The sequence below is a fragment of the Podarcis vaucheri genome (genome assembly GCF_965113315.1).
Source record: "Podarcis vaucheri genome assembly, chromosome: 9".
Classification (NCBI taxonomy): Eukaryota; Metazoa; Chordata; class Lepidosauria; order Squamata; family Lacertidae; genus Podarcis; species Podarcis vaucheri.
In genome coordinates, this window is record NC_138767.1 from 15,230,020 (window position 1) to 15,257,820 (window position 27,801).

Genomic DNA, 27,801 nt, shown 5'->3' on the forward strand with positions numbered 1-27,801 from the left:
GTTTTTTCTTTAAATTAAAAAACCCGTTGAAGACACGCATACATCCTCCTCAGTTTGAAAGGCATGAAATTCCAGGCTTGGAAATATTTATGCAGAACAATACAGGCAAATGTAGGCTGGCCAAGAGTGGAATCCATGGCTAAATGTTAATTGATGCAGTTGAAGGCCAGAGAGGTTAGTCAGATGCATTTGATTATTATTTCCCTGGAGAAAATATAAGGGGGGGGGGCTCTAAACCATATCCAGTTTTCCTTATTCAACTTCCTCTACCCTCATCTATTTTGTCATATGATTACAGAAGTTTCTATGTGGGAACTATGTTCCAGATTAGGCTGCTTTGAACCAGCAATGGGGCAGGATCATTGTGGCTTGAATACTGCTATATATATATATATATATATATATATATATATATATATATTTGCTTTCGTAGATTTTCACGGGTATAGGAATGCAGGTTTTGGTGTCTTCGGGTGTCTTCCCGTGTAAGAGTCGGGGTGTCTGTGCGACGTTTCGACGAGGTCTCACTCGTCATCTTCAGGCTGGTGCTTTCGGCTTCTTGTTACTGGAACAGAGCTCTGTTCCAGTAACAAGAAGCCGAAAGCACCAGCCTGAAGATGACGAGTGAGACCTCGTCGAAACGTCGCACAGACACCCCGACTCTTACACGGGAAGACACCCGAAGACACCAAAACCTGCATATATATATATATATATATATATATATATATATATATATATATATATATCAGCAGTATTTAACTGAGTGTTGATGTGTATCATTTTCCTTTTCACTTTTTGCTGTAGAAGGCCAGTGTATTATAAGGCCTAGTATGACCCAGTTTTGTTGTGGATTCTGTTATCTTGGGTGCTGCTATTCAAGTAGGTTTTACTCCAAGACAACCCATTGAAATCAAGTGACCTAACTTAGTCATGTTTATTCATTTGAATGGGTCTACTGTGGGTCTACTGGGAAAAGGATGATCAAACTGGGTTGTGTCATCAGGGTTAAAAGTGCATTGCTTGTTGCTGAACTTTCAGTCCAATCCAGAAAAAATATTAAAAAAGGATAACGTCCAATCCATAAAACCTATTTAAAAAAGGATAACGTGATGCAACATTGGTTGAAACATGTTTGGGATTTTATTCTATTAGCATTTTATTTTATTTTCTGGCAACCCCAGTTCAGTATTTGATAACATTGCACATTAGTGTGTTTTTAATGTTGTTGTTCTTAGACTCAGTTGAAATTTCTCACATTTTTTCCTGTGATTTTTCTTTTTTCCTCACTCCCCTAAAATAAATAGATAAATGCCACTTTGCACATTTCCCCCCAAATATTCTCTACCAGATGGCCACTATTTCCTTCCCAAAATTTGCTGGCATGATGTCTGGGAAACTGTGGCAGAATACAGAAAGGATAGCCAGGTTGCCATCGCAGTTGCAGCAAAGCGACAACTGGAGAAATGCAGGGAAATTGTCCTCCTGGTTTCTCTACCCATAAACAGTGTAAGGAACATCAAGAGGCCATTTGTACAGAGCTCCAAAGCTGTCAACTTACAGATTTGAAAATAAGGGACCAGCAGCCTCAAAAATAAGGGATCAGCAGCCAAAATAAGGGATTTTCCGGGCACAGGTATGTTTAACTTCTGAGCCCTTCTGAGCCAAAGGCAGAAAGCCCAGCCAGCAGCCAAACGAAGCCTCATCAATAAGAGAAAGCAGCGGGACATGGCGCTGGGATAAGGGACTGTCCCGCCAAATAAGGGACGCTTGACAGCTATGCAGAGCTCTGCATAAAACTTGATAGAAGTTGGGTGTACAGCACTCCTGGCTCTTGCAAACCTCTGTACTGACTCAGCTACTGCATTGGCTCTTCGATTCAGCCCAAAGAGCTCACCATGTAGCTCTTTCTCTACCTTAAGAGTAGCGTAGATGTTTGAATAAGGCTTGAGATCCACTTAGAGAGAATCTAATCTTCACACTTAAGAGTAATAATTTCCATACGTTTCTTGATTAAAAAGAACTGCCTGTGGAATGCTGCCTTTGTTAAGCTTCCATCTCACAGAGACTCCAGTCCTTTTGCCCAGAATTAGAAATGCACTTTCACTCGCTGCACCATCGCTCTCGCACACTTCGTCATGTTTTGCAGTCTCAGGTTGGTGCATCAATCAGTATCAACCCATTTCTGTTTGTGCAAAACCCCTGGGGCCTCTAGGCCATAAATAAATCTGGGTTTTTTTGTTTTGTGTAGCTACAGCAGCTGAGCTGATTTCAGGTACTATTGACAAATATAAAGTACTCACGCGGCTAGCCCGAATGCTCGGGTTTTGCCTAGCATGCATGTAGCATGGCTTCTTATACAGTTCTGAGTATCAGCAGCATTTTGTATGCCGGAACTGCTGACGCAGAAAACAACATGCATCACATAACGTCCCAAACCTCTGTCCAGATTTACTTCCTTTTTTCTTTTACTGCCAATTTGACAGGAAAGCAAATGGGCCAATCTTCCTAAATCTCTGAAAGCAGGCATAATTGCCCAACTACTCTTAGCTTGGGAAATGTAGATGAAAACATTTCAGAGTATGTCTGCGTTTAGAGGTTTGAAAATTGATAGCCAAATATTCAAAAAGTGCCACGGTCTGATTCAGGAATACCCTTTATTTTTTCAGCCATACACAGAATGTATCTCTTTTATTTCCATCTTTCTGTGCTCTGAGAACACTTAACCATGATGTTCACAATGCAGTTGTGGATAATTGTTGCGTATCACATGTGCAGCTAGCTATATTGTCAAACAAGTTTGTGCATCCAGTTGCCCTCTGCTTGCTGCTTGCTTGGGGACACTTACATCTGGCGCCACAAAAAATCACTGATTCACAGCATCCTTGCCTACTTCGGGAGCCACTGACGGAAGCACAAATCAAATTAATGCAAAGATGGGCATTCTCTCACTACCCCTGTGTATGGTATATTGTTTGCAAGCCCCCTATTGATCCCAATGGTGTAGTAACAAGAGAATGTTTCTCCATGACCTATCCAGGCCAGCAATTTGTTGCTAACAGTAGCACTGGGAAGTAGCAGAAGATTATTGCTTCCCAGATTTTGGTACTCGAATCTGGATGGACATCTCACAGTGTTATCCTTCCAACAATAACATTGCCCATCTTCTTCCATTGGTTTTATGTTTCACCAGTAAAAAACCTACAACAAATACTGTTCTATACAACAGATTTCCCTGCATCAGCCAGGACAGGATAAGATGACTTTGAAGTCCCTTTCAATTTTATGATCAGTGGCTTTATTCTATGTATACAAAGACACCCAATTGATCCTTGCGGCATCTAGCTTCATTTCTACCTTGCAAGCATCTTGAATGGCAGCAGTGTAGGTGTTCAGAGGTGGCTGGTGCCCATTGGAGCTAGAAGGGAAGAAGACAAGGAACTAACCATTAGGTGGAGCCGGAGCCAATGAGAGGCAGAGCCAATTAAGTCTACTTTTGCTACCACCCCTTACTGAGTTCTATGACACTGAGATTAAGGAAGAGGAGGAAGCTGACGGCCAGGGATTGGTTAAAAGCAATAAGGCAAGCAAGTGTGGGCAGACTGAGTTTGGTGGGGTACTGCCCCACACTTGCCCAATGGACCAGCCTTCATTGTGTTTTGATTTTTCATGCTCTCTTTCCAAGAGTCTCCCCCTTTTTGGCTTGCTGGGTCAATGTGATGCTGAATGCAATGGTGCCCATTTCTCTTATACAACAACAACCACCCTTGAGTTAAGACAAATTTAACTTAAGCTAGAGAAGGACGGGACTCTTCTCTTCTCAGTTGGTCCCTTACCTTTCCCGCCCCAACCTGGCCACAGGGATCCATGCGATGGTCACCTCCAGGCTTGACTACTGTAATTTGCTCCACGCAGGGCTGCCCTTGAAACTGTTCCACAAACTCCAGCGGGTGCAGAATGCTGCAGCGAGGCTCCTCGCTGGGTCCCTGCCATGGGAGCATATTCACCCAGTGCTTTACCGGTTGCACTGGCTCCCAGTGGCGTATAGGGTCAGGTTCAAGGTGCTGGTCTTGACCTTTAAAGCCCTTTGTGGCTTAGGGCCCTCGTATCTACAGGACCGCCTCTCCTGGTGTGCCCTGCAGAGGACCTTAAGGTCCATGAATAACCATAATTTAGAGGTCCCGGGCCCATAGGAAGTCAGACTATCCTCCACAAGGGCCAGGGCCTTTTCAGTGATGGCTCCAACCTGGCAGAATGCTCTGTCCCATGAGACTAGGGCCCTGCAGGATTTAACCTCCTTCCGTTGGGCCTCTAAGACAGGGCTATTCCGCCTGGCCTTTAATTTGAACTCAGCCTGATCTTTTATTTCCCTTCTTTTCCCTCCCCCTCCCCTTTTATGAAGATTACCCACTCTGAGACCCCACAGCTAATTCTCCCCTGGCCTCCTCGCTGGCCCAAGTAGGACCAATTCAGCCAGCTAGCCCTGGGGATTATCTAATGCTTATTTCCCGTAAATTGATTTTTTATTTTTGAATTTTATTTTATGCTGCTTTTATAATTAAGTGTTTTAAATTTGTTGTTAGCCGCCCTGAGCCCAGTTTTTGAACCAGGAAGGGCGGGGTATAAATAAATATTATTATTATTATTATTATTATTATTAGCTCCTTCCACCCACCCCGGGCAACCACTTACTTTCCTAGTAGCTGTGACACCACAAGGGAGAGCCAGTGTGGTGTAGTGGTTATGAGTGGTAGTCACGTAATCTGGGGAACTGGGTTCGTGTCTCCGCTCCTCCACATGCAGCTGCTGGGTGACCTTGGGCCAGTCACACTTCTTTGAAGTCTCTCAGCCCCACTCACCTCACAGAGTGTTTGTTGTGGGGGAGGAAGGGAAAGGAGAATGTTAGCCGCTTTGAGACTCCTTAAAGGGAGTGAAAGGCGGGATATCAAATCCAAAATCTTCTCACCCTTCTGTTTGTTGTTGTTTCTGCTTCTTCTAAAGCAGCAACTCCTGGTGTGAGGAATCCTGAGGAAATCACCATTTCTCAGTGATCTCTGTGTCTGCCTTTCTGACATATTGCACCACTTGTGGGGGAGACCACCCTTGTTACACCACTTATGGAAGTGGGGGGGCACATTCGGAAGTAATTTGTAATATGGCATGGGTCTCTCCAGCTCAAAATGAGAGGGGGAAACCCAAATCCTAGTTGCAATGGTGGGGGTCTTAGTTGTAAGTACTCATGCAGGACTGAATCGTACCATTGCTTTATTTTACAAAAAGGCAGAACTCAAACTGAGTGTATTTTACTGCGGCGACAGAGCACCGAAACTTGTTTTTCTTAGCCTGATAATTCCTCACTGTGTATACAACAAAGGTTGAGGTATCCCTTACCATTCCAAAGGCAACTGGGGACAATCTGGCATCTGTATGTTAAATCTGTAGGCAGCTTCAAAAACATTTCTCCCTCGTTCTTGCTTCTTTGTTGGCAATGCATGTAAATTATTCTGAAAATGCGAGGGGGAGTAGGAGTGTGGCGTGATATTTGAATTCTGTGTCTGGGGATACAAAAGAGAGAAATATGTTGATGGCCATTCTGTGCGATTAACTATGTATGTACAATTGTATTTACATTTTTAAATAGCCAGTTAGATTAAAAAAGAAAACTTGTGTCCTTTCCCCACCTCATCTAATAAAATATATTAACTTTCTAGGTGGTTTACATAATACAAATTTATTTGGATTTCAACATATTCAAAACACTTTCAAAAACTGACTTCTTGATTTATCAGTAGCGTATTGTAAAAAAAAAGTATGACTTTTCAGTTTGACAGTGCAATCCTATTCATGTTGCACTGTGTTCAATGTGGCTCAATGTACGAATGCAGTTTAAGTTTGCAAAGGGTTGCCTGATTACTGTGCAATCCTATGCATGGTAACAGTTTCATTGGTTTTATAATTGCATATTTTTATTACTGTAACCTTCTCTGGGACCTTATGGTGAGAAATCTCATAAATACATTAATAAAATTTCTACTCAAATTCTGTGCTGTCAAATTCAGTGGGAATCTCGGGAAAGTGTGTCTTGGATGGTACATAGAAAGCTCCCTTATACTAGATCAGACTATTTAATGGCAGCTGCTCTTTAGTTCAGGCAGAGCTCTTCCTCATCACCTGCTTCTTGAGGCATGCAGACAACCTTTTTATGTTGAGGGCCACATTCCCTCAAGGATCAACGATTGGGGTCGCATGTCGCAGTATACCTTAAGGAGCGTCTCCACTCCCATCGTTCTGCCCAGACACTGAGGTCCAGCTCTGAGGGCCTTCTGTTGGTTCCCTCGCTGCGAGAAGCCAAGTTACAGGGAACCAGGAAGAGGGCCTTCTTGGTAGTGGCACCCACCCTGTGGAACCTTCAGATGTGAAGGAAATAAGCAGCTACCTTCTCTTTAAAATATATCTGAAGGCAGCCCTGTTTAGGGAAGCTTTTAATGTTTAACAGACTACTGTATTTTGTTGGAAGCCGCCCAGAGTGGCTGGGGTAACCCAGCCAGATGGGTGGGGTATAAATTATTATTATTATTATTATTATTATTATTATTATTATTATTATTATTATGTTGATGGTGTATGGTGCCAGAAATGGTGATGGGTACTGAAAAGGCAAAGTAATGTCCTGCTTCAGTTTTTACCCTGAATGAGAGCTCCCAATCTTATAAATGCCTATTGTGAAAGTAAGCCACACTGTGTTTGATGGAATTACTCTCAAACAAGGTTATGATTTTTTTTTAAAAAAAACCTACACTAGACCAAACTCTTCTGAAAAGCAAGTGAAAGTAGTTACTTTCTGACTTTAGTGTGCTGTACATGTTTGCAAACACATAACAGAAGTCCACCAGTTTCTTCTCAGATAGGTGTTAAAACTCCCCACACCTGCTCTATCACCCAAGCCTTACAACCAGGCAAAGGCACTTTAGAAATCAGCTTATATTTGTTGAAATAAAACATTGCTCTTTCCAGATGTCCTGGAAATATGTAGAAAGAAGGGAGAGCGCTTTTGGAAACTAGGAAAAAGAAAAAGGAAGTGAATGGTAGGAACAAGTTTAAGGGCTGCTTGGGGGAGAGAAGAGGGGTGGCAAGCTCTATGGCACAGCAGTAAGTCCTTGCACTAGCGGAATTGTTCAACTGGATGGCACCCTGTGTTATCTAGGATGTGAGGGCATATTAACACTTTGCACGACTTCCTAAGGCAACCCAAGTAGGCATGAGGATAATTTTCTGAGAATCCTCTGGAAACATAATCTCTCAAAGGACCTGTTGATGGAGTTTTACCATTGTACTATTGAGAGTGTGGTCTGTGTGTGTGGTTTGGGAGCTGCACAGTCAGGGGAAAAAAATGCTGTCCAGGGTTGTAAAGACTGCGGAGAGAATAATTGGGTGCACTCTTCCCACCTTGGATCAAATCTATGCTTCCAGGTGTCATAAGAAAGCTGCAGAGATAGCGCAGGATAGTGTGCACCCCAGAAATGATCTCTTTCAGTTTCTGCCTTCTGGAAGAAGGTACAGGGTTATAAAGACTAGGACTAGCCACCTGAGAAACAGTTTCTATCCAAATGCAATTTTGGTTTTAAACGCAGTGTAAGGTAGTCTCTGTGGGAGTATATTATATTTAATTATGGGGTATCAGAGTTTTTATGGGGCTAACCAGGCTGGGATAGCTGGGATAGCAGGCTTGTTGGTTTCTGAATGTCTGATGTAGATTTTCAATTTCATTGTTCTGTATGGGACAATGACAATAAAGATTATCGTATCTGTCAGGGTTACTTCCAGATCCTAGCTCACAGAGGATCACGCTAGCCAGCGATCGTTAAATAAAAGTCTTTATTGAGTTACGGTCTCCATTCTCGAGCTGCTGCGTGCAACCCTACGTCTTATGCTTAGATCGGCGAAGCTCCGTCTGAGTCTCCGCCCCTTGCGCACCAACTTAATATCCTAGCCCTGCTCCACCTTTTCCGCCTGACAGTTCTCCTCTGGGTCCCTCTGCCCCCCTGGGTCTCTTCCTTCCGGGATTCTTCTGACGCTGACCCCCCTGACTCTCCTGTCTCCTTGCGCCGGGCTTTAGGACCTGGCTCCCTTTCCGGGCTGCCTACTGCGCCACCTTCCTGTGCATTTGAACTTGGCGCGCGCGCCCAACCTTCCACTTTCCGTCTAACCGTCACTTCGCTCCCCGATGAAGGTGTGGCCACTCCTGACTCGTGCCCTCCCTCCTGTTGCGAGCTGCCAGCGCTTGATCCCTGGCGCTCTTCCTCTTTCCTACTCTCTGGCGGTGACGCTGGTCCTGATCTCCAACTGCTCTCCTCTGAGTCCCCTCTGGCTCTATCTTCCTGGGGTGTCCCCCTAGTCTCCCCCCTTGCCCTGGCCACTGGTGCTCCTTTTTGTGAATCTTCTGATTCACTGGAGAGACTCGGAGATCTCGGGTCGTCGTCATCACTCATCCTTTCTTCTGCCTCCTCCCCCTCGCTCTCTGTTTCCTCCCTTGCCCTCGCCTCTGCTCCTGAACCCCTGACATCCATCCCCCCTCGAAGCCCCCTCTTCCCCCCTCCCCTCCTTCCGGTGCGGGAACTGGGTGCTGCAGTGTCAAGGGGACGAATGTCGGGTACAGTTCGCTTCCCGTGGCGGGCCTCCATCCGAAGTCTTCCGGTTCTTCCTCCCTGCTCTCGTCGACGACGGTCACCTCTGCTTCCATCTCTGTGCCGCCGTGCTCGAAACCCTGGTCGTCCCCGAAAACGTCCATGTCCGTCTCTCCCTCGCTTCCTTCTGGAGGCGTTGCTCGTCCTGGACCCTCCAGCCACTTTCTGCGCCACTGCTCCTCTGGTCGATCATCCCACCAATACGAGGGTTCTGAAGCAGATCCCGAGGGTGACCCCTCCGGGGAACGGGCGTCTCGTGTCGGATCCTCATCCGAGTCGAACCCCCGGAACGTGCTGGCTGAAAGCGTGGGCGTGAGAAGCCAGTCGTTGAAAAAGTCCGCTGGCATTGGCCTATGGGGGAAGAGGGCATGAAACTCTTCCTTGAGCAGAGGTTCATCTAAAGCGTAGCCCGGCACCCAGCTGTTGGCACTGGCCGGGGTGCCCTCCTTAGCGAGAAGGTATTCTACCCCCTCTTCCCCCCATCTGGAGTCCAAAATCTCCGTGACTTCGTTGAGGCGCACCTCCTGTGCCACTCCCCGTTGCCTGGTTCCCTCTCGGAGCGGACTCGGCGCCGTTCCGGGTTCCTGAAACCTGTGCGGTGCCTTGTAGGGAGTGAGCACCGATCTGTGGAACACCGGATGCATTCTGGAACCCTCCGGAAGCGCCAGCCTGAAAGCCACCGGGTTGACCTGCTCTTCGACTTGGTAGGGCCCCAGTTGCTTATGCCCCAATTTCTTCTTGGCCAACGACCTGGCCGGCACTGCGTGGGCTGCTAACCAGACCCAGTCTCCCACCTGGATCTCTTCGCCAACCCTTCTGTGTTTGTCTGCCTGCACCTTGTATGCGTGTTTGGCCAGCTCCAGGTGCCGCCGCAGCTGATCGTGGACCTCCTGCAACTCCGACGCGAACGCATCTGCTGTCTGCGGCTCCCCCTCCACCAGTCTTTCCAGTCCCGGGAAGGTTCTGGGGTGCCTCCCGTTGTTGGCGAAGAACGGCGTGACCCCCGTGGACACGTGCTTCGTGTTGTTGTAGGCGAACTCGGCGAGCGGCAGGTAATCCACCCACGTCGCCGGCTGTTGATTCGCATAGCATCTCAGGTACTGCTGCATGATGGCATTGACCCGCTCCGCTTGCCCGTTGGTCTGCGGGTGTCTCGCCGACGCCAGGTTGATCTTGACGTTTAGGAAGCCCATCAGCTTCTGCCAGAAATTTGAGATGAACTGCCGCCCGCGGTCGGACAGAATAGACCGTGGCAGCCCGTGAACCTTGAACACGTGGTCTATGAACAGTTTGGCGGTTTGTTCCGCCGTGGCCACCTTCGCACACGGGATGAAATGTGCCATCTTGGAGAACAAGTCCACCACCACCAGCACGGCCGTCTTGCCCCTCGAGCTGGGCAGATCCGTGACGAAGTCCAGGGCGACTCTCTCCCATGGCTCGACCGGAGTTTGCAGCGGTTCCAACAGTCCGGCCGGCGGTCTGTGCACTGGTTTGGCCCTCTGGCAGGTGTCGCACCTCGCCACGTAGTCCGCGACCTCCCCTCTCATTCCGGGCCACCAGAAATCCCTGGCGACTAATTCCACTGTCTTCTCCTTGCCAAAGTGCCCGGCAGTGGGCGCGTCGTGCAGCTGATGCAGTACCTTGGCGCGAAGTTCGTCTCCCGGCACGTAGATGGCCCCTTTGCGGATGAGCAATCCATCTCTCAGCTGGAACCCGTCGGTCGCTGCCGTGCCCCTTTGCATCTCTGCCATCTTTGCTTGCGCGAAGGAGTCATTCTGCAACGCTCGTCGCACCGCCTCCAGGTCCACTGTCGCCGCAGCGCACGCCCACACTGTTGGTGCGAAGATGTGCATGGCGGCCGCTGGCGTGGCGTCCTCCAGATACTGTGGCTTACGGGAGAGCGCGTCCGCCATGATGTTGGTGTCCCCCGGGACATACTCTATTCGGAAATCGAAGTTTGCAAAGAACTCAGCCCAACGTATCTGCCTCTGGTTCAGGAACTGTGCCGTGCGCCAGTGCTCCAGATTCTTGTGGTCCGTGCAGACCTGCACCGTGTGCTTGGCTCCAATCAGGAAGTGCCTCCATGCTTTGAACGCTGCATGAATAGCCAGCAACTCCCTGTCCCAGATGGTGTAGTTCTGTTCAGACTTGCTGAGCTTCCTGGAGTAAAACGCTCCCGGCCTCCAAACCCCCTGCGGGTCCTTCTGCAGCAGGACTGCTCCGACGGCCCTGTCCGAGGCGTCTGTTTCAACTCTCATCGGCCTGCTGGGGTCGACATGAAGTAGCTGTTCTTCCGACGCGAAAAGACGCTTGAGTGCCTGAAAGGACTGCTCCGCCTGTGCTGTCCAGATGAACTTCTTCTTCTTGGAACTGAGCGTGTCCGTGATGGCCGCTGTCTGCATAGCGAAGCCTTTGATGAACTTGCGATAGAAGTTCGCGAAGCCGACAAACCGTTGGACCTCCTTCCGGTTGCGTGGGCTTTTCCAATCCAACACCGCTCGAACCTTGGCGCTGTCCATGGCGAGCCCCTTGTCAGACAACTTGTAGCCCAGGAAATCCACCTCCGTCACGTCGAATTGGCACTTCTCCAGCTTGGCGTAAAGCCTATGTTGCTGTAGCCTGCTCAGCACTTCTCTGACGTGTCTGTCATGCTCCTGCTGCGATTCCGAAAAGATCAGGATGTCATCCAAGAAACAGACGCACGTTTTGTAGAGGAGCCCCGCCAACACGTGATGCATGAAAGCTTGAAAAATGTGGGAGCCATTTTGCAATCCAAAAGGCATAACCCTATATTCGTAGGTGCCCAGGGGCGTGAACATGGCTGTCTTCCACTCATCTCCTTCCCGCATGCGAATGAGGTTGTACGCCCCTCGCAGGTCCAACTTGGTGAACACGCTGCCCTTGCGTACTTTTGCGAGGAGGTCGTCGATTCGGGGCATGGGGAAGTCCGATGGCTTGGTCACACTGTTCAAAATGCGGTAGTCCACTACGAGTCTTTTTTGGGGCGTGTCTCGCTTCTTCACAAAGAATACAGGACTGCCCCCCGCTGCCTGGGACTCTCGGATGAAACCGCGCTCCAAATTATGATCTATGAACTCTTTGAGTTCCTGCAGTTCGTCTTCAGACATGGAATACAGCTTCCCTTTGGGCAGCGCCGCCCCCGGCAGCAGGTCAATTTTGCAGTCATATGGTCTGTGGGGGGGTAGCTTGTCTGCCTCCTTCTCGCAGAAAACCTCCAAAAATTCTGCGTACTTGTGGGGAATCGCTTGCAGCGTGCCTAGCAGCAGCTGTGACTCCTCTTGCTCCCCTTCCTGCTGGGGCATGATGCAGTGTTCAGCACAAAAGGAAGAGCCGAAGGTCAGCTGCCTCTGGTACCAAGCCAGCGTCGGGCTGTGCTTGTCCAGCCAACTCATGCCCAATACAATAGGCGTGTCCGACAGTTGAGTGACGTTGAAGCTGATGATTTCCCTGTGATTTCCAAGCCGCAGCACCATAGGTGGCGTCTGCTTCACCACTTGCCCCCCTAACAGCTCCCTGCCATCCACCGTGACAACCTGCAGGGGCAGCGTGGCAGGCAGCAACTGTATAGCGTGCCGGTCGACAAAGTCCTGCCCTATGAAGTCTGCATTGCTTCCCGAGTCGACGGTGATTGGCACGTCCATGGTGATTCCATTGGGTAGCTGGAGCGATGCGGTGAGCCTCACTACTGGCTTGGGCGGGAGGGGGTCCATGGGCGGTAAAATCTCTGGGGACTGCTTCACTGACACGTCTGGCTGGGCCCCAGTGCCTCTTCCTCCAGCCAGACATCGTCGTTTCCCTGCTGTGGTTCTCCGTGCTGCGTTGCTGCAGTCACCATTGCTGAGGCTGCAGTGTGCTTGTGGAGCCTCCGGGGACACTCTTTCGCCATATGCCCTGGATCCTCGCAGATATAACACTTCCTGTTCCCTCTAGGAGGCTTCGCTTTCACTGCTGCCGGTGCTAGGGCTCTGGCTGCTGACTGAGCCCTTGCACTCCCAACCTCCATCGGTTCCACCCCTCCCCCTGTTGGAGGCGTGGATTGCGCACGCGCTGCTTCTCTGGGAAGGAAGGAGGAGCCCCTGGCTGGTTCGCGCCCGCTGCGCCCTTCGTCCCTGCTCCACGGACGTTCTTCCAGCCGCACCCCCACCGCCAGCGCCCTCTGAACGATCTCCTGCGTGGTCCGGGGTCTCTCCCCCCTCGCAATCTCATCTTTAACCGAGTTGTGCAAGCCCTCCCAAAAAAGGTCTCTGACAGGAGCCGAATCTCTGTCCCATTCCAGGGCACTGACCAAAGCGAAAAAGCGGGCATGATACTGCCTTACGCTGGCCCTCCCTTGCCTTAGTCCATGCACCTCCTTTCGGGCAAGATCCACGTCAATGCTTGATAAAAAACAGCCATCCATCGCTTTAATAAAGGCGTCCGCATTTTGGAGCGCAGGATCCTTATCTCTCCACAAATTGCGCAGCCATGCTTTTGCGTCTCCATGCAAATGGGACATGATGAACCCCACTTTCTCTTGTTCATCTCTAAAGTCTTTGTGCAGTAGTTGCAGTGCACACATTACGTCTGCTCTAAAGTTGGGGTACTGTTGCAAATTCCCATCGAAGTGCGAGACTAGACCGCCTGTGCGTCTCCCCAACCCAATCCCCTCTGATTTGGGTGTCTGTTGCCCTTGCTTCGTAAGCACGTCCAACCTGACCTGGAGATCCCTGTAGGCGGCAGCTGCTTCCTTCTCTCTCTTCCTGGACGCCAGCGCCTCGGCATTCAGTCGTGAAACTGCTTCTCTGAGTTCCGTTATTTGCTGTTCGGCCGTCATATTGTCTGCCGTTCGTGAGCTCTCTTGTAGGCACCCGCTTTCCCTCCTCTCCGCGAGGCCGTGGATGCCCACAATTTGAAGAGACGGAGCTTACTGTCAGGGTTACTTCCAGATCCTAGCTCACAGAGGATCACGCTAGCCAGCGATCGTTAAATAAAAGTCTTTATTGAGTTACGGTCTCCATTCTCGAGCTGCTGCGTGCAACCCTACGTCTTATGCTTAGATCGGCGAAGCTCCGTCTGAGTCTCCGCCCCTTGCGCACCAACTTAATATCCTAGCCCTGCTCCACCTTTTCCGCCTGACAGTTCTCCTCTGGGTCCCTCTGCCCCCCTGGGTCTCTTCCTTCCGGGATTCTTCTGACGCTGACCCCCCTGACTCTCCTGTCTCCTTGCGCCGGGCTTTAGGACCTGGCTCCCTTTCCGGGCTGCCTACTGCGCCACCTTCCTGTGCATTTGAACTTGGCGCGCGCGCCCAACCTTCCACTTTCCGTCTAACCGTCACTTCGCTCCCCGATGAAGGTGTGGCCACTCCTGACTCGTGCCCTCCCTCCTGTTGCGAGCTGCCAGCGCTTGATCCCTGGCGCTCTTCCTCTTTCCTACTCTCTGGCGGTGACGCTGGTCCTGATCTCCAACTGCTCTCCTCTGAGTCCCCTCTGGCTCTATCTTCCTGGGGTGTCCCCCTAGTCTCCCCCCTTGCCCTGGCCACTGGTGCTCCTTTTTGTGAATCTTCTGATTCACTGGAGAGACTCGGAGATCTCGGGTCATCGTCATCACTCATCCTTTCTTCTGCCTCCTCCCCCTCGCTCTCTGTTTCCTCCCTTGCCCTCGCCTCTGCTCCTGAACCCCTGACAGTATCGTATCCCAGAAGCACCACTTTTTCCTAGAAAACATGGCCCTGTTTCCTGACTGGTTGGGTAAAGGGGAGGAGGAGGGGATGCCAAGAGAAGCCCGCATTGCCAGGCATTATGATTGAGTGAGAGATTCACTCCCTGATATAATGCTAGAGGCCAGCAGCAATCATGACACAGAGTTGGAGGCTGCAGAGACTCCAGCTAAAGAGCTGGATCAGGTTCAGGACTCTGAACCTACTTCTGGGGGTACCAAACTTAAAACCAAACTTATTACCAAACTTAAAACCATGGAAAGACCTGGTCTGAACAAAGACATTGGATTCTTATCTCATTATACACGACTAAGCCATTTTTCACCTTCTCACCCCTTGCCTTTTCCTGTAAGACCTATTGCAGTCGTTAAGAGTCGTCAACAGGCTCATCTCAGCTATCTGCCAATCTCCCATTCCCACCACCCTTCTGAGTAATACCCCTCCCCACCTTCTCACTATATAGAAGGGTCTGGCAACTTCTGTTTCAGTGTATCTGAAGAAGTGTGCATGCACACGAAAGCTCATACCAAGAACTAACTTAGTTGGTCTTTAAGGTGCTACTGGAAGGAATTTTTTTATTTTGACTACTTCTGGACATCAGCAATCCACTCATTCTAAGGCTGGCAGACAGAAGTTGACACACCAACCTGCCATAGCTCTAGGAAACATAGAATCAAAGCCTGAGCCTTTGGAACCAAAAGCTTCTACAGGTGCTGGTTCAAAGAGTGCATAGGAAGATGCTGTTGACTTGGAGCTCTCCGTGGTCCTGACCAGCTTTGCTGCCCCAGCATGAGACCCAAACATCTTCTCTGTCTTTGAATGCTGTGCAGCTCCTGGTCTAATATGCCACCTGTGCTACATCAATGTGATGGTGTATTAGTGTTTCAGGTTTTACATATTTGTTACTTTTTTATTATTGTAATGAAATTCTGGATCAATTCGTTAAGTAGCAGCAGAATCAAAAGCTCGTTTTAAAACATAGGTAGGCAAACTAGGGCCCTGGGGCCGGATCTGGCCCAATTGCCTTCTAAATCTTCTACTCTTACATGAGTAGAATGTGTCCTTTTATTTAAAATGCATCTCTGGGTTATTTGTGGGGCCTGCCTGGTGTTCTTACATGAGTAGAATGTGTGCTTTTATTTAAAATGCCTGAGTTGTTTTAATTCATTCATAATTTTTTCAAAATATAATCCAGCCCCCCACAAGGTTTGAGGGACAGTGGACAAGCCCCCTGCTGAAAAAGTTTGCTGACCTCTGTTTTAAAGGGAGTGTCTTCAGTTGCTATCAGTACACACACAAAGAGGAGGCAGGGACCAACACATGCCCTTTTGCCTGTCACCACCAGTTTTGACCTAGAAGGCCACGACATAGACAAGGTGAATGCAGCAGCTGGTGGGCCAATTCACATAAAAGCAAGTAGTACTTCAAGTAGAAACATGGGCAGCTGCCTTATACTGAGTCAGACCACTGGTCTATGCAGTTCAGTATTGTCTACACTGACTGCCAGTGGCTGTTCGGGGCTTCAGTCAGAAGCCTTTCCCAGCCCTGCGGGGAAATGCTAGGGAAGATGATGATGATTAAAAAATTTTGCCCGCCCTTCCCCAGCAGGTCCTAGGGTAGGTTACGAAAAATTAAAATGGAAATTTTAAAAACAGTTAAACCAGAGTACCACCGCAGGAATAGGCTGGGCTTCCCAAACACACATCTCGGGTCTCAAAGGCCAGGATCAAGAGATGAATCTTCAGCATTTGCCAAATGCTGTACAGTGGTACTTGAATGGCTTGGCTCCTGAATGTCGCAAACCCAGAATTCCGGTTTGTGAACGTTTTTCAGAAGCTGAATGTCTGACGTGGCTTCCGTTTGAGTGCAGGAAGCTCCTGCAGCCATTTGGAAGCCATGCACCCCCCCCGAACGGTTTCGGGAGTTGAACGGACTCCCAGAACGGATTAAGTTTGAGAACCAAGGTACCACTGTATAGTGAAGAAGCCGGATGCACCTCTCTGGGGAGGGAACTCCACAACTTCCACACAGAAGAACATCTTCTGAGGGCCTGCTCTGCTGATCTTAACACCCAGGATGGTCTGCAGGGAAGGAGGTGGCCTTGCATATGTTTGGGGCCTAAGTTGCTTAAGGCTTTAAACACTAATGTGAGCACCTCGAATCGGGCCTGGGAATGAACAGCAAACCAATGTTTTAGGACGGGAGTTCTGTGCATTCTGAATGGAAACCCTGCTGCCTTTTGGACCAGTTGAAACCCTTTTCAAGGGAAGCCCCATGTAGAGTGCACTGCAGTAATCCAAGCTGGAAGTTAGCAGAACATGAAGTACTGTGGACAAATAATATTTGTGCAAAGGGGGCTGCAGCTGGCGAACCAGCCCATAGGCCATGGGATTGATTCTGGGACCTTCTGTAAGCCAAGAAGATGCTCTAGCACTGAGCCACAGCCGTTCCCCAGGTAGCTGCACCCTTAGCTGTTTCAGGCTTGATAGGTCTTGCTGTGTGGAGTCACTTTCCTCCTAGAGAAGAGAACTCGCTTATCATCAGATCAGTATTCATTACTTTCCCTGGGCTGCTTGGAAAGTTCCACAGTGAAGGAATAAAAATGGCACAGGCTTGCTTCCAACCTCCACAGCCTGCTGCTAAATCACCTCCGCTGTAAAAACGAGCAATTCAAAGCATTGTGAGATCTATCAAAATGCTTTTTTCATTAGGCAGGATGGATAGAAGAGAGTGGGGAGGGGGGGAGCACACTTTAAAAAACATTTGACACCACCCGGCTCCCGAGAGCTCTCGCGAGCGATTGCCAGGTGGGCTTTAGATAGTGTTTTTCTTCTTAATCTTTCTACTGCTCTGGCTCTTGTAGTCACAGACTGATATCAAATTGTGTTGTTCCCACTGGTGCAGCGTGTTTTCATTTCCTCATCCTAGCAACGTCTCTCTCCCAAGACGCCACGTTCACTTTTGAAATTTCAATTTCACTGGGAAGAATCGGCGAGCTTCTTGAGGCTCTCATCGGGGGGGTGGGGGGGGCGGAGGGGAAAGGAAACCGGCGGGATGTTTTCGCTTGTGTATATTCTCTGAGTAATCTGTGAAATGGTGAACACCTGGGGCCTTTTCTAGTTGCAGCACAGTTGTAACATGAAGTAGCAGTTTGCTGTTGGTATCATGACAGCTCCTTGGTGGTTTAGTTAAAATGTTAAGCCACGGAGCCTTAACAAATTAATGCAGGCTTCGTTTCACGAGCTGGAGATATCATAATGTCTTCTGCATGGCAAACTATAACAGGTGAGGATAAACTGGGGCCTTCCTAGATGTTGATGGACATCAACTCCTATCATCCCTGACCAGTGGCTGTGCTCCCTGGGCCTGATGGGGTCCAACAACATCTGGAGGGCCACAGGTTCCTCACCCAGGCTCTGTGACCACAATGAAGCCCCAGTCGGCATGGCCAATAGGGTGGTGGCAGTTGTGGCAACATCTGGAAGGCTTCAGTTTTCCCATCCCTGCTTCGTAATTAACTCAGTCTAGTGAAGTTGATGAATATTTAGGTCCCGTTTGAACTAGCGGGATGTTAAAAATCCCAGTTTGCAATTTAAGTTTTCAGTCCTATATATGCATATACTTTGGAGTTAGCCCCACTGAAGTTATTGGGCTTTCCCCCCCATGAGGAGACATGCCTGAGATTTGACTGCAAGATCCATTCGTATCATTTCAGGGAGACTTACAGTAAGCAAGCCTAACTTTGTCTGGGTTGCATCCAATGTGTTTAGGAACTGGATGCCAGGATAGTATCAGAGCAGAAGGTTATGTGATTGAGAAGACATATGTTTCTAAAATGATGGTTAATTGCAGGATATGCAAAATGCTGCAATCTGGCCTGCGGAATATGGGTATGATGTGCTGAATTATTTTTTGAGAGGCTTTCCAGACATCATTTCTCAAGACACAAACTCTCTTCATTTCTGCTGAGCTCAAAATGTGAGAAAGGGGGAAATGGGGCGGTTTTTGGCACAAAGGGTTTAATGAGTAATTACCATGTCAGATGTGATGGTCTGTTAGTTTTTAAACTAAAATCCTCCTCAGAGAGTTTCGACATATCCAAGCAAAGCAAGATAGTTTTCTTTTGGCTCATGATGGGGGTCTTATTTCATAAAACCAACAGTCTCCCCTACTGTTCAGAAACAACCCACCTTCAAAATAGCAGCATGTGATATATAGGTAAAGGTAAAGGACCCCTGGGCGGTTAAGTCCAGTCAAAGGTGACTATGGGATTGCTTTCAAGCTGAGGAAGCCAGCATTTGTCCACAGACAGCTTTCCAGGTCATGTGGCCAGCATGACTAAACCGCTTCTGGCGCAACAGAACACCATGACAAGTGCCAGAGTGCATGGAAATGCCATTTACCTTCCCGACGCAGTGGTACCTATTTATCTGCTTGCACTGGTGTACTTTCGAACTGCTAGGTTGGCAAGAGCTGGGACAGAGCAATGGGAGCTCACTCTGTCATGGGGATTCGAGCCACCGACCTTCTAATCAGCAAGCCCAAGAGACTCAGTGGTTTAGACCACAGCACCACCCGCGTCCTGCATTTAATGTGATACATATGCATTCACAATATATTGAGTGGCATCTAAGTCTTACTCGGAGTAGACTTATTGAAATCAATGCATTTAAGTTAGCCATGACTGCTGCAAAGCTCGTATAGGAGCTCTGCCCCACCAAGAAAGCCACTTCTGATCACTGCACATTAATGTACCTGGGGAGTTCCCAGTGTGGTGTAGTGGTTAAGAGCGGTAGACCGGGTTTGCTTCCCTGCTCCTCCACATGCAGCTGCTGGGTGATCTTGGGCCAGTCACACTTCTTTGAAGTCTCTCAGCCCCACTCACCTCACAGAGTGTTTGTTGTGGGGGAGGAAGGGAAAGGAGAATGTTAGCTGCTTTGAGACTCCTTCAGGTAGTGATAAAGGGGGATATCAAATCCAAACTCTTCTTCTAACACAGCAGTTTGACTTCACCCCCAGAGACGCAATCCATTGTCTCTCGAGACAGACGGATGCCAGCGACCCAACAGTATCATTATACAAATATGTGGGTCCCTACTGCTCCACCCTTTCAAGAAACTATCAAGGGGTGCCTGTGCATTTTGGGCACATCATAGATGCTTATCCTCACATGTCACCAACTTTTGCAGGACAACAAAGGCTGAGGCTTTAACTCCTTCCATGCGCATCGTGCTCAGAGAACCTGGTGGATTTAATTGCTTCTGCCACAAAGATGAATGCCTCCCACACCACTCCCTGACAGTCAGCAGTGCCTCTTCATTAGTTGTCAGGAGCAGGAAACCTCAAGGGCATTGATGTTACTTCAGTTGAACTAATTTTGCCTGTGATGTCTCACACGGTGAGCAGGGAGGTTCTTCTTGCGTGGCCATAGGACATTTTGTTGTATTACGGTCTCCATTTCCCATTATCAGAAATGGCCATAATTATGCCACCAGGTCCTTCTGTCATGAGCTATCATTCTTTTTGCTGTTCTTCCTCCAGAAGTTCAAGTAAATCTGTGACTTCCGGACTGATGGCTCTATTTCTAAACCATGTCACTTTCATATGTGTCCATTCACAATTCTGTTACTTCCTTCTTCTGCATTAACTTGGGAAATAGATAATGCATGAATCATAGAATTGTAGAATTATAGAGTTTGGAAGGGAACCCAAGGGTCATCCAGTCCAGCCTTCTGCAATTCAGGAAGCTCAACTAAAGCATCCATTACATGTGGCCATTGAACCTCTGCTTGGCTGGAGATCTGTACTGCAAAGTTTGGAGAAGTGAGAATTTCAAAGGATAGCTGTGCTTCAGTTGGCATATTGTTTCTGAAAGTGTGAATTAGGTAAGTTCACTTTTAAATGGAAAATTAATTTAATTTCCCTCTCCATCCCTTATGAATTTGCATCACCACCATCATCATCATTGCTCCTAATCAGGGTTCCAGCTAACCAGCCATGCTATTTTCCAAGATACCCTAGAACAGTGGCTCTCAACCTGTGAGTCCCCAGATGTTGTTGGACTACAGCTCCCATCACCCCTGAGCTCTGGCCTTGCTAGCTAGGGGTGATGGGAGTTGTAGTTCAACAACATCTGGGGACCCACAGGTTGAGAAAGGCTGCCCTAGAATCATAGACTCTTGGAGCTGGAAGAGACCTCGAGGTTCATATAGTCCAACCCTTTGCAATGCAGGAATCTCAGCTAAAGCATCCATGACAGATGATCATCCAACCTCTGTTTGAAAACCTCCAAGGAAGAAGAGTCCACAAACTCCTGAGGGAGACTGTTCCACTGTCAAACAGCTCTTACCGTCAGAAAGTTTTTTTCTGATGTTTAGTTGGAATCTCCTTCCTTGCAACTTGAAGCCATTGGTTCAAGTCATACCCTGGAGAAGACAGGCTTGTTCCCTCTTCCACGTGACAGCCCTTGAGATATTTGAAGATGGCCATCATATCTTCTCTTTTTGAGGCAAAACATTCTCAGCTCCTTCAACCATTCCTCATAAGGGTTCCAAATCCTTGATCTTCTTGAAGAACCACATGAACCTTCATATCTATGTATTTTCGGTTATGTTCATGAATGTTGCCTTGCTTCTGCCTCACATCATTGACTTTCTACAATGGGATGGGACAATGCACTGTGCACTGATTCTGCACCACATGCCTGTTGGCTATTTGCAGCTTAGTAGTGCTGCAGAGAGCTTGCTGGGGAGACCATGCATAACAAGGGACTCAAAAAAACTTTAACAAGGTTTTAATAACAAAAACAAAAACTCCTTTTACACTAAAGATAACAACAACAAATATGACCTACCCACCCCCCAGGGAAATGGGAGAGCTAGGTGCTGCTCCTTATATACTGTACCCAATTGCTGACACAGCTTGATCAACACAACATAGCAGCACCTGCTATGTTTCACAGCTGTAAGACTGGGTCTCGTTACATGCCCTGGCCCTTAAAGACATACACAACTTGTGAAACAATAATGAACCTTCACATTTTAAAGTGACCGTTCAGCAATGCCATGGTAAAATAGAGATAAGAAAGATGGTAACAGCTCCATGTCTCTTGTAAGAGTGGCTCACTGGTAGAGTTAAACTGGGCTTCCTCCAACGTAAGTAGGTGGTAGGATGCATCCTGAAACCATGAATGGAAGTCATATTCTCACTTCCTACAAGTTTTCACAATGCTGTGGACCATAAGGTCTCCTCATAACTAATGAGGTGAGCAAGCTTTTGATTGCATCTTGGAGCAGCACAGATTAAAACTCTGCATGTGAATAGGTGGCTGGTGCTTTGCTTTTGGAAAAGAAAAGGCATGAATACTCTAGGCAGGTATTCATCTGAGAGAAGCAGAAGAAAGGATAGCCGGGGGGGGGGGGATTCTGTTAAGGATTCTGAAAAAGCATTCACAAGAGCAGGCCAGATTGATAAAAATCCATATTGAGATATTCCCTGATTTCTGTCCTCTCTGAGTATGGATGGGGAAGAGATTTGAATCAGTTCACATTTAAAGAGGAACCTATCAAACATTGCGAAACAATGCAAAAACCAAAACACAGCGATCTTTCAGAATTCTCCAAATTTTACCAATATTCGCAAAAAATGCATACGTTAGGGGAAAGTGTGCGTAAAAACGAATAGATTCGTGAAAATGCATCAAAAATGCATTATGATCTGGAAAATGCTTCCAAAAATATGTGCATTAGTCAAAGAGTGCATAAAAATGTGTTTATTGGGAGAAATTCATACTAAAATGCAGGAAAATTTCCATGTGGTTTATTATTATTATTATTATTATTATTATTATTATTATTATTATTATTCAATTTGCTGCTGAAATGTGGAGACCCAAATTTAAGACTGAAAAAATGAGAAACTGAGACAATTTAAATCAGGCATCCCCAACCTTTGGTCCTCCAGATGTTTAGGACTACAGTTCCCATCATCCCTGACCACTGGGTCCTGTTAGCTAGGGATCATGGGAGTTGTAGGCCAAAACATCTGGAGGGCCTCAGGTTGAGGGTGCCTGATTTAAATCCACAGATTTGTCAATCCCTATCTCCTAGTGAAATAAATGGAAACCTTTTGTTGCTATAGGATGGGTTTGGAGAGGAAAACGTTGTTGTCATTGTCATTGTCGTCATCAATTCTTTTTATTATATTATGGATTAGGCAGCTGGTGCTAGCAGGAGTACTGCTAACAGTCATACCTCTTGGTCATTCATTGATATGCAAGCACACTCTTTTCTTTCCTCCTCCTTTCCCTTTTTTAAACAACAAGGAATGGATCTGTGATGCTGTGCCTGGGCTCTCTTCACTGCATGGAGCCACTAATGTCCAGCTACCTGCTGAGCAAAGGCATGCAGATCACCTGGTTTTCCCTGTATGTTGCCTACAGTCTTGAAGTCCTAAACTGGGATATTTCAGCCGCCATTAACCTTCCCTGCAATCTGCTCACTCCACCCCATACTCATCTGATCAGAAATTACAAAGGGGCCCAAGGAGAAGACATGGAACCTGGAGAAATGCCAGTGAACTAGATAGGGAGCTGTATCTAGCCCAACATCTGGAGGTTCCTCACCAACGGTACAGCCGGAATCCAACAAACCTGCCTTCAGAAAACACGAAAGACCAAACCTCAGCTATGGATGACAAGGAATGGTCTTTTCTTCACCAGTCAGAACCTGGATTCCCATCCTTTCCTAGGATTACGGTTTAGTCTTCACATTATCTCATGTAGGTGAGATCTAAGGGTGAGCTTCTTGCAGAGTATGCAAGCTTATTTACAAGAACATCATATACTTTTGGTGGCAGTGCTGTCAGGCAAACATTGCACAGCCTTGACCAGGGGTTGGCAATTTTTTTTTAGCCACGGGCTGCCCCTCAGACCTTGTGGCAGACCGGAGAAGCAGCACTGAGGGGGAGGGGCTGGAAAAAGAGGCAAGGGGGACAGGTAGTCCTCCTCCCCAGCCCTAGCCCCATCCGCTGTGCTTACCTTCCCAGGGGCCGCTACCGCTGCTGCTGCTTCTCGTGAGTAGGCAGAGTGAGCTCATCCGCTCCACTCTCTGGCTCACAGGAGCACTAGGGTGGCAATGGAGGGTAGATGGGCTGCATGAAAGGGCTGGCTCCAGAGAGGGGCTGCTTAAAATGATGCTCAGCCTGCTCAGCCCAGCCCCCTTCCTCCTCTAGGCAGGGCGGGGAGAAGCCAGGAGGAGGGAGGGAGGAGGCACCACCGCAGTGTGTATGTGTGTTGGGGGACGGACAGAATGGTGCAGGGGGGGGGAAATGGTGCAGCCCAGTCCGAACGAACAGAATCCCCACACTGATCCACAGACTGTCTGCAGGCCAGATCCTGAAGGCAATTGGGCCTGATCCGGCTCGCGGGCCTTAGTTTGCCGACCCATGGCATAGACAGTTAGGAACATAGTGTTAGAATTCCTGCTCCATGATTGCAGTCATGGGATTTTTGTCTATCACATGACAGTTTATGTTTTGACTCCACAGAGGGGGAAGTGACGGAGGCAGGATGTTTGTGTTACTGTGTTCTGTGAAGTGGGACTATTGTCCTTTGTTCTTTCTCTTTGCTGTCTGATGCTAGAGAGAGAGGGAGCCATGTTGCAGTGCTCCATGTGTGTTTATATGTTAATAAAGTAGATTAGCCAAAATGCTGAGTTGCTGAGGTCTGTCACGTGAGATGAGCAAACTCTGCGGATCCCTAAGTGTGTCGATGTCTGTTGGCATCGGTCGCTGTGATGTTCGAGCAGAAGAAAGCTTTTGAAGCTCCTGAATGAAAGACCAGGAGGGAGAGAACATGCCAGTCGGGCATGTGTCTCTGCCAGGGTCCTACTCGAGTGTAGGAGGTGCCTTATACCAAGCCAGATGACTGGTTCATCTAGCTCAGTATTGCCAACACTAATTGGCAAAGTCTTTCCCAGCCATACATAGAAATCCCAGGGATTGAAGCAAGAATCTTCTGCAAGCGAAACATGTACTCTACCGCTGAACTATGATCCTTCCTCTTGAAACACTGCTTAGTCCACAGGTAATGTTGACATTCAAGTGACCTTTCCATGGGCTCAATGATGCTACAACTGGATCTGCCCAAACAGGGCATGCTTAGCTTTCAGTGGCATATGCCAGACCTTATCAACTGAAAAAGATGTGGTAAAGCTATCTTGTAGGCGCTTACGTTTTTTAAAAGTTATATAGATATAATATATATGCATTAAAAATGGATGGATGCATACACACATTATTGCTGGCATCCATCTGACTCAGAAGACGATGGAGGAGCATGCCTTTGGGCTGAAGTCAAACTGTTGGGAGGTTGCAGCGCCTGCTGTGGCTGTAGAGACCGATACGGGAGAGAGATTTTTTATCGCAACTGGGGCAGATGAAGGCTTTTGGTTCTGTGCAGATGCACCATGGCGTTTCTTCTCTCTGTGGTCCTCCTAGTGGTCACTCCTCCTCTGGTCACTCCTGTGGATATACGACCCATCTACATCCAAGCACTGTGGTCATCTGCAAGGGATCCCCACATGGCAGGGTTAATGTTGCCAATCTTCATGTTGCATCTTGTGATGGCCTGGGACTCGGGCTCGGACTTGGAGCCAGAGGAGTCTCAGTCCACACCAGATCCTTTGCCTCAGGCGGCAGCTGAACCTAGTCTGGGGCCAGATTCTGAAGAGCCCCAGTCTGTACAGGTTCCCCTGCAACAAGCACCAGCTGGGCCGAGTCAGGGGCCTGAGCCTGCCCTGGCTCCGGATGCGGGGATTACCTCGTTGCCTTCAGCTGGACCATCACTTACAGCTGCTCCACTACCAGTTGGGTCAGGAGCGGCTGAGGCGGCCCCTGGGTATAGTAACCCACCAACATCTCCCAAGCTGCAGAGACTGAGGTCTGAGAGAAGGAGAGACCTGAGTACTTGCAGGAGGAGTGCTCGCCTTCGGGCGAGACAGGGAGGTGAGTCACCGGGGGATCAGGACCGGCCATTACCCCGACAGAGATAAAAGGCTGCTGGACCCCATCCCAGGTTGCAGGAGCAACATTCCTGTTTGCCAGAACCTGCCTGTGATCCTGTGCCTGACCTTGCCTGGTTTCCTGCCTCACTGACTCCTCGCGGAACCCTTGGATTTGGGACCAGACCTGGACCGCGTTGCTCGGGTTACCCCCAGGCCCAGCACACATCTGCAGACATCTTTGTAACACAGAGTTGGTCTACCAATGGGCCCAGTGCCTGAAGCCAGCTCCCCGTAGAGCAGATCCTTGGGGATCCTGCCATTTTCCATTCTGTATACGTGACCAAGCCAGTGCATACCCAGTTAATCCAGGCAACCTTTTCTTCTGTTGAAAGCTTTTAGAGATCAATTTATCGGTTAAGCATTGCAGTCCCACTTGATTCAGGAATTTCATCTGTAAGGGATTTGAAAGGAGGAATGGAGAGTGATTTTATTTAAGACTGATCTTGTGTGCTGCAAGACTGGTTACCATGCACTCTTATTGCCATGTCGTCGTCCTGATTAATCTGGAAAGTTGTTAGGAACACATAAATTCAGAACTCAGCACACGCACTTGGGCCACAGTCCAACATGTTCTTTAGTGTGCTCTGGGGCCCACGGCAATCAACCCTGCATTGCCTTGTAGTCTCTGTCTAGTCTTAACAATTCAGTAGTACCTGCCGCCTTTGAAAACGAAAATGTGAGGGCAACTTTTTAAACCAAAAGCATAGAATGGGAGACATTTGCTGGAAGCATTTAAAGGTAATTGGAGCCCTACCAACCGCAGAGGGCCTGCAAAACTGGCGACTCTCCCTTTAAAAGGAACGATTTACTCCCTGGGAATAGGGAAGGAGCTATTGATTTTAGGCAGATGCCTGATGCTCCCATGATCTGTAATTGTAAGTGCTACATACTTACTGAAGCAGCTTTCTCGCCGGCCCATACTCCATTTGTGGCCAAGGGGAGAGTCTGCTCTTGAAAACCTTCTCTCTGGGGGTAATTATGAAAAATGCCACAGACCCTTCAGCTCAGGTTCTGGCAGCCTAAGTGCGGAGACTGGAGGGAGGAAATTAACCAGGGAAGTCGATCTTTTCAGCTTGCCAATTGTGGCGCAATGACTACGGTATTGGACCCTGCCATCTGCTGCTATTTGGCACGGCTGCTCCACAGGAGGACAGAGCCGGCTATTGTCTTCGACCTTGGCAGAAGAACCTGGCACAGAGCCGGCGAGTCTGCTGCCTTCGAGGAGAGATAGGAAGGGATGGAGGGAGGTTACGTCAAACTGACAGGAGTCCCCTCTCTCTGTTCTTTGATCTGACAGAACCACTCCGAAAGAAGCGAAGGAGAATTTCTAAGGCATTCAGTACCTATAAGAGCCAGCGTGGTGTAAGTGGTTAAGAGTAGTGGACTCGTAATCTGGTGAACCGGGTTCGATTCCCTGCTCCTCCACATGCAGCTGCTGGGTGACCTTGGGCTAGTCATACTTCTCTGAAGTCTCTCAGCCCCACTCACCTCACAGAGTGTTTGTTGTGGGGGAGGAAGGGAAAGGAGATTGTTAGCCACTTTGAGACTCCTTAGGGTAGTGATAAAGCGGGATATCAAATCCAAACTCTTCTTCTTCTCTTCCTATAACCGGTTGGTTTATAAACAACGGCACCAGGCTGTGGGAGGAATTTGATTCTGTTTGCATTGAAAGATATGCTTGTCTCGTCCACACTTTCTGAACAAGGTTCGAACTGAAACAACCATCCCTTGAAATGTGCACTTCTCTGAATTTTGCGATGCAGTTCAAGTAATGAGTACAAAGATGCACATGGTGTGGTAGTGGAAATACCAAGGTATTTTATCAAGGTGAACTAAGCTTGGCAGGACAGCTTACTCTATGGCATTAACCCCTTCATGCATTAATTAGACTTAAGCAGGTTGGCTTTATGAGGCAGGTTATCCACGTTTAGTCAGTGTGAATTTGCTAGCGTTGTGATTCTTCACATCCCCCCTAAAGTAGGAGGGTGAACAAATGAGGGGACATGCCCTGCCTCTCCATGCATATGTGAATGAAGAAATCCATGTTCATGTACACGGAAACATCACGTGTTGCACAGCCTCTCATTTGGCATACTGCAGCTGCTGTGATAAATCTTAATCCCCCCAATATAACTTTAATTAAAAGATCTTGTTACCCTCTTGGCTTTGACACTAGCAGAGCGCATGGCTGTCACTGAGTAAATAAATACAGCAGGCAGCAGGAGGTTAAGAGCCTCTGGCAAAGTTTAATAGTGGAGAGGGTGGAGCTTGCTATGATTTGAAATTAGGGATGGCTACAAGCATGTTATTTATTTGCACACACACACACCCACACCCC

At 48.2% G+C, this 27,801-nt stretch overlaps 1 protein-coding gene and 1 long non-coding RNA gene across 5 annotated transcripts in view; one reads left to right on the forward strand and one right to left on the reverse strand.

Moving 5' to 3' along the window:
* Positions 1 to 27,801, forward strand: part of ARHGAP24 (Rho GTPase activating protein 24) — a 436,664-nt gene that overhangs the window by 202,558 nt on the left and 206,305 nt on the right. The gene's annotated exons all lie outside the window — the stretch shown is intronic.
* LOC309540173 lies at positions 1,958 to 27,050 on the reverse strand. Of its 2 annotated transcripts, none has more exons than XR_014223097.1 (3): positions 26,358 to 27,050; positions 5,392 to 5,555; positions 1,958 to 3,418 (listed from the first exon to the last, which is right to left on the reverse strand). It is a non-coding gene; the product is annotated as an uncharacterized lncRNA (long non-coding RNA). The 2 variants fall into 2 exon arrangements; XR_014223098.1 differs by lacking the exon at positions 26,358 to 27,050 and adding an exon at positions 14,989 to 15,067.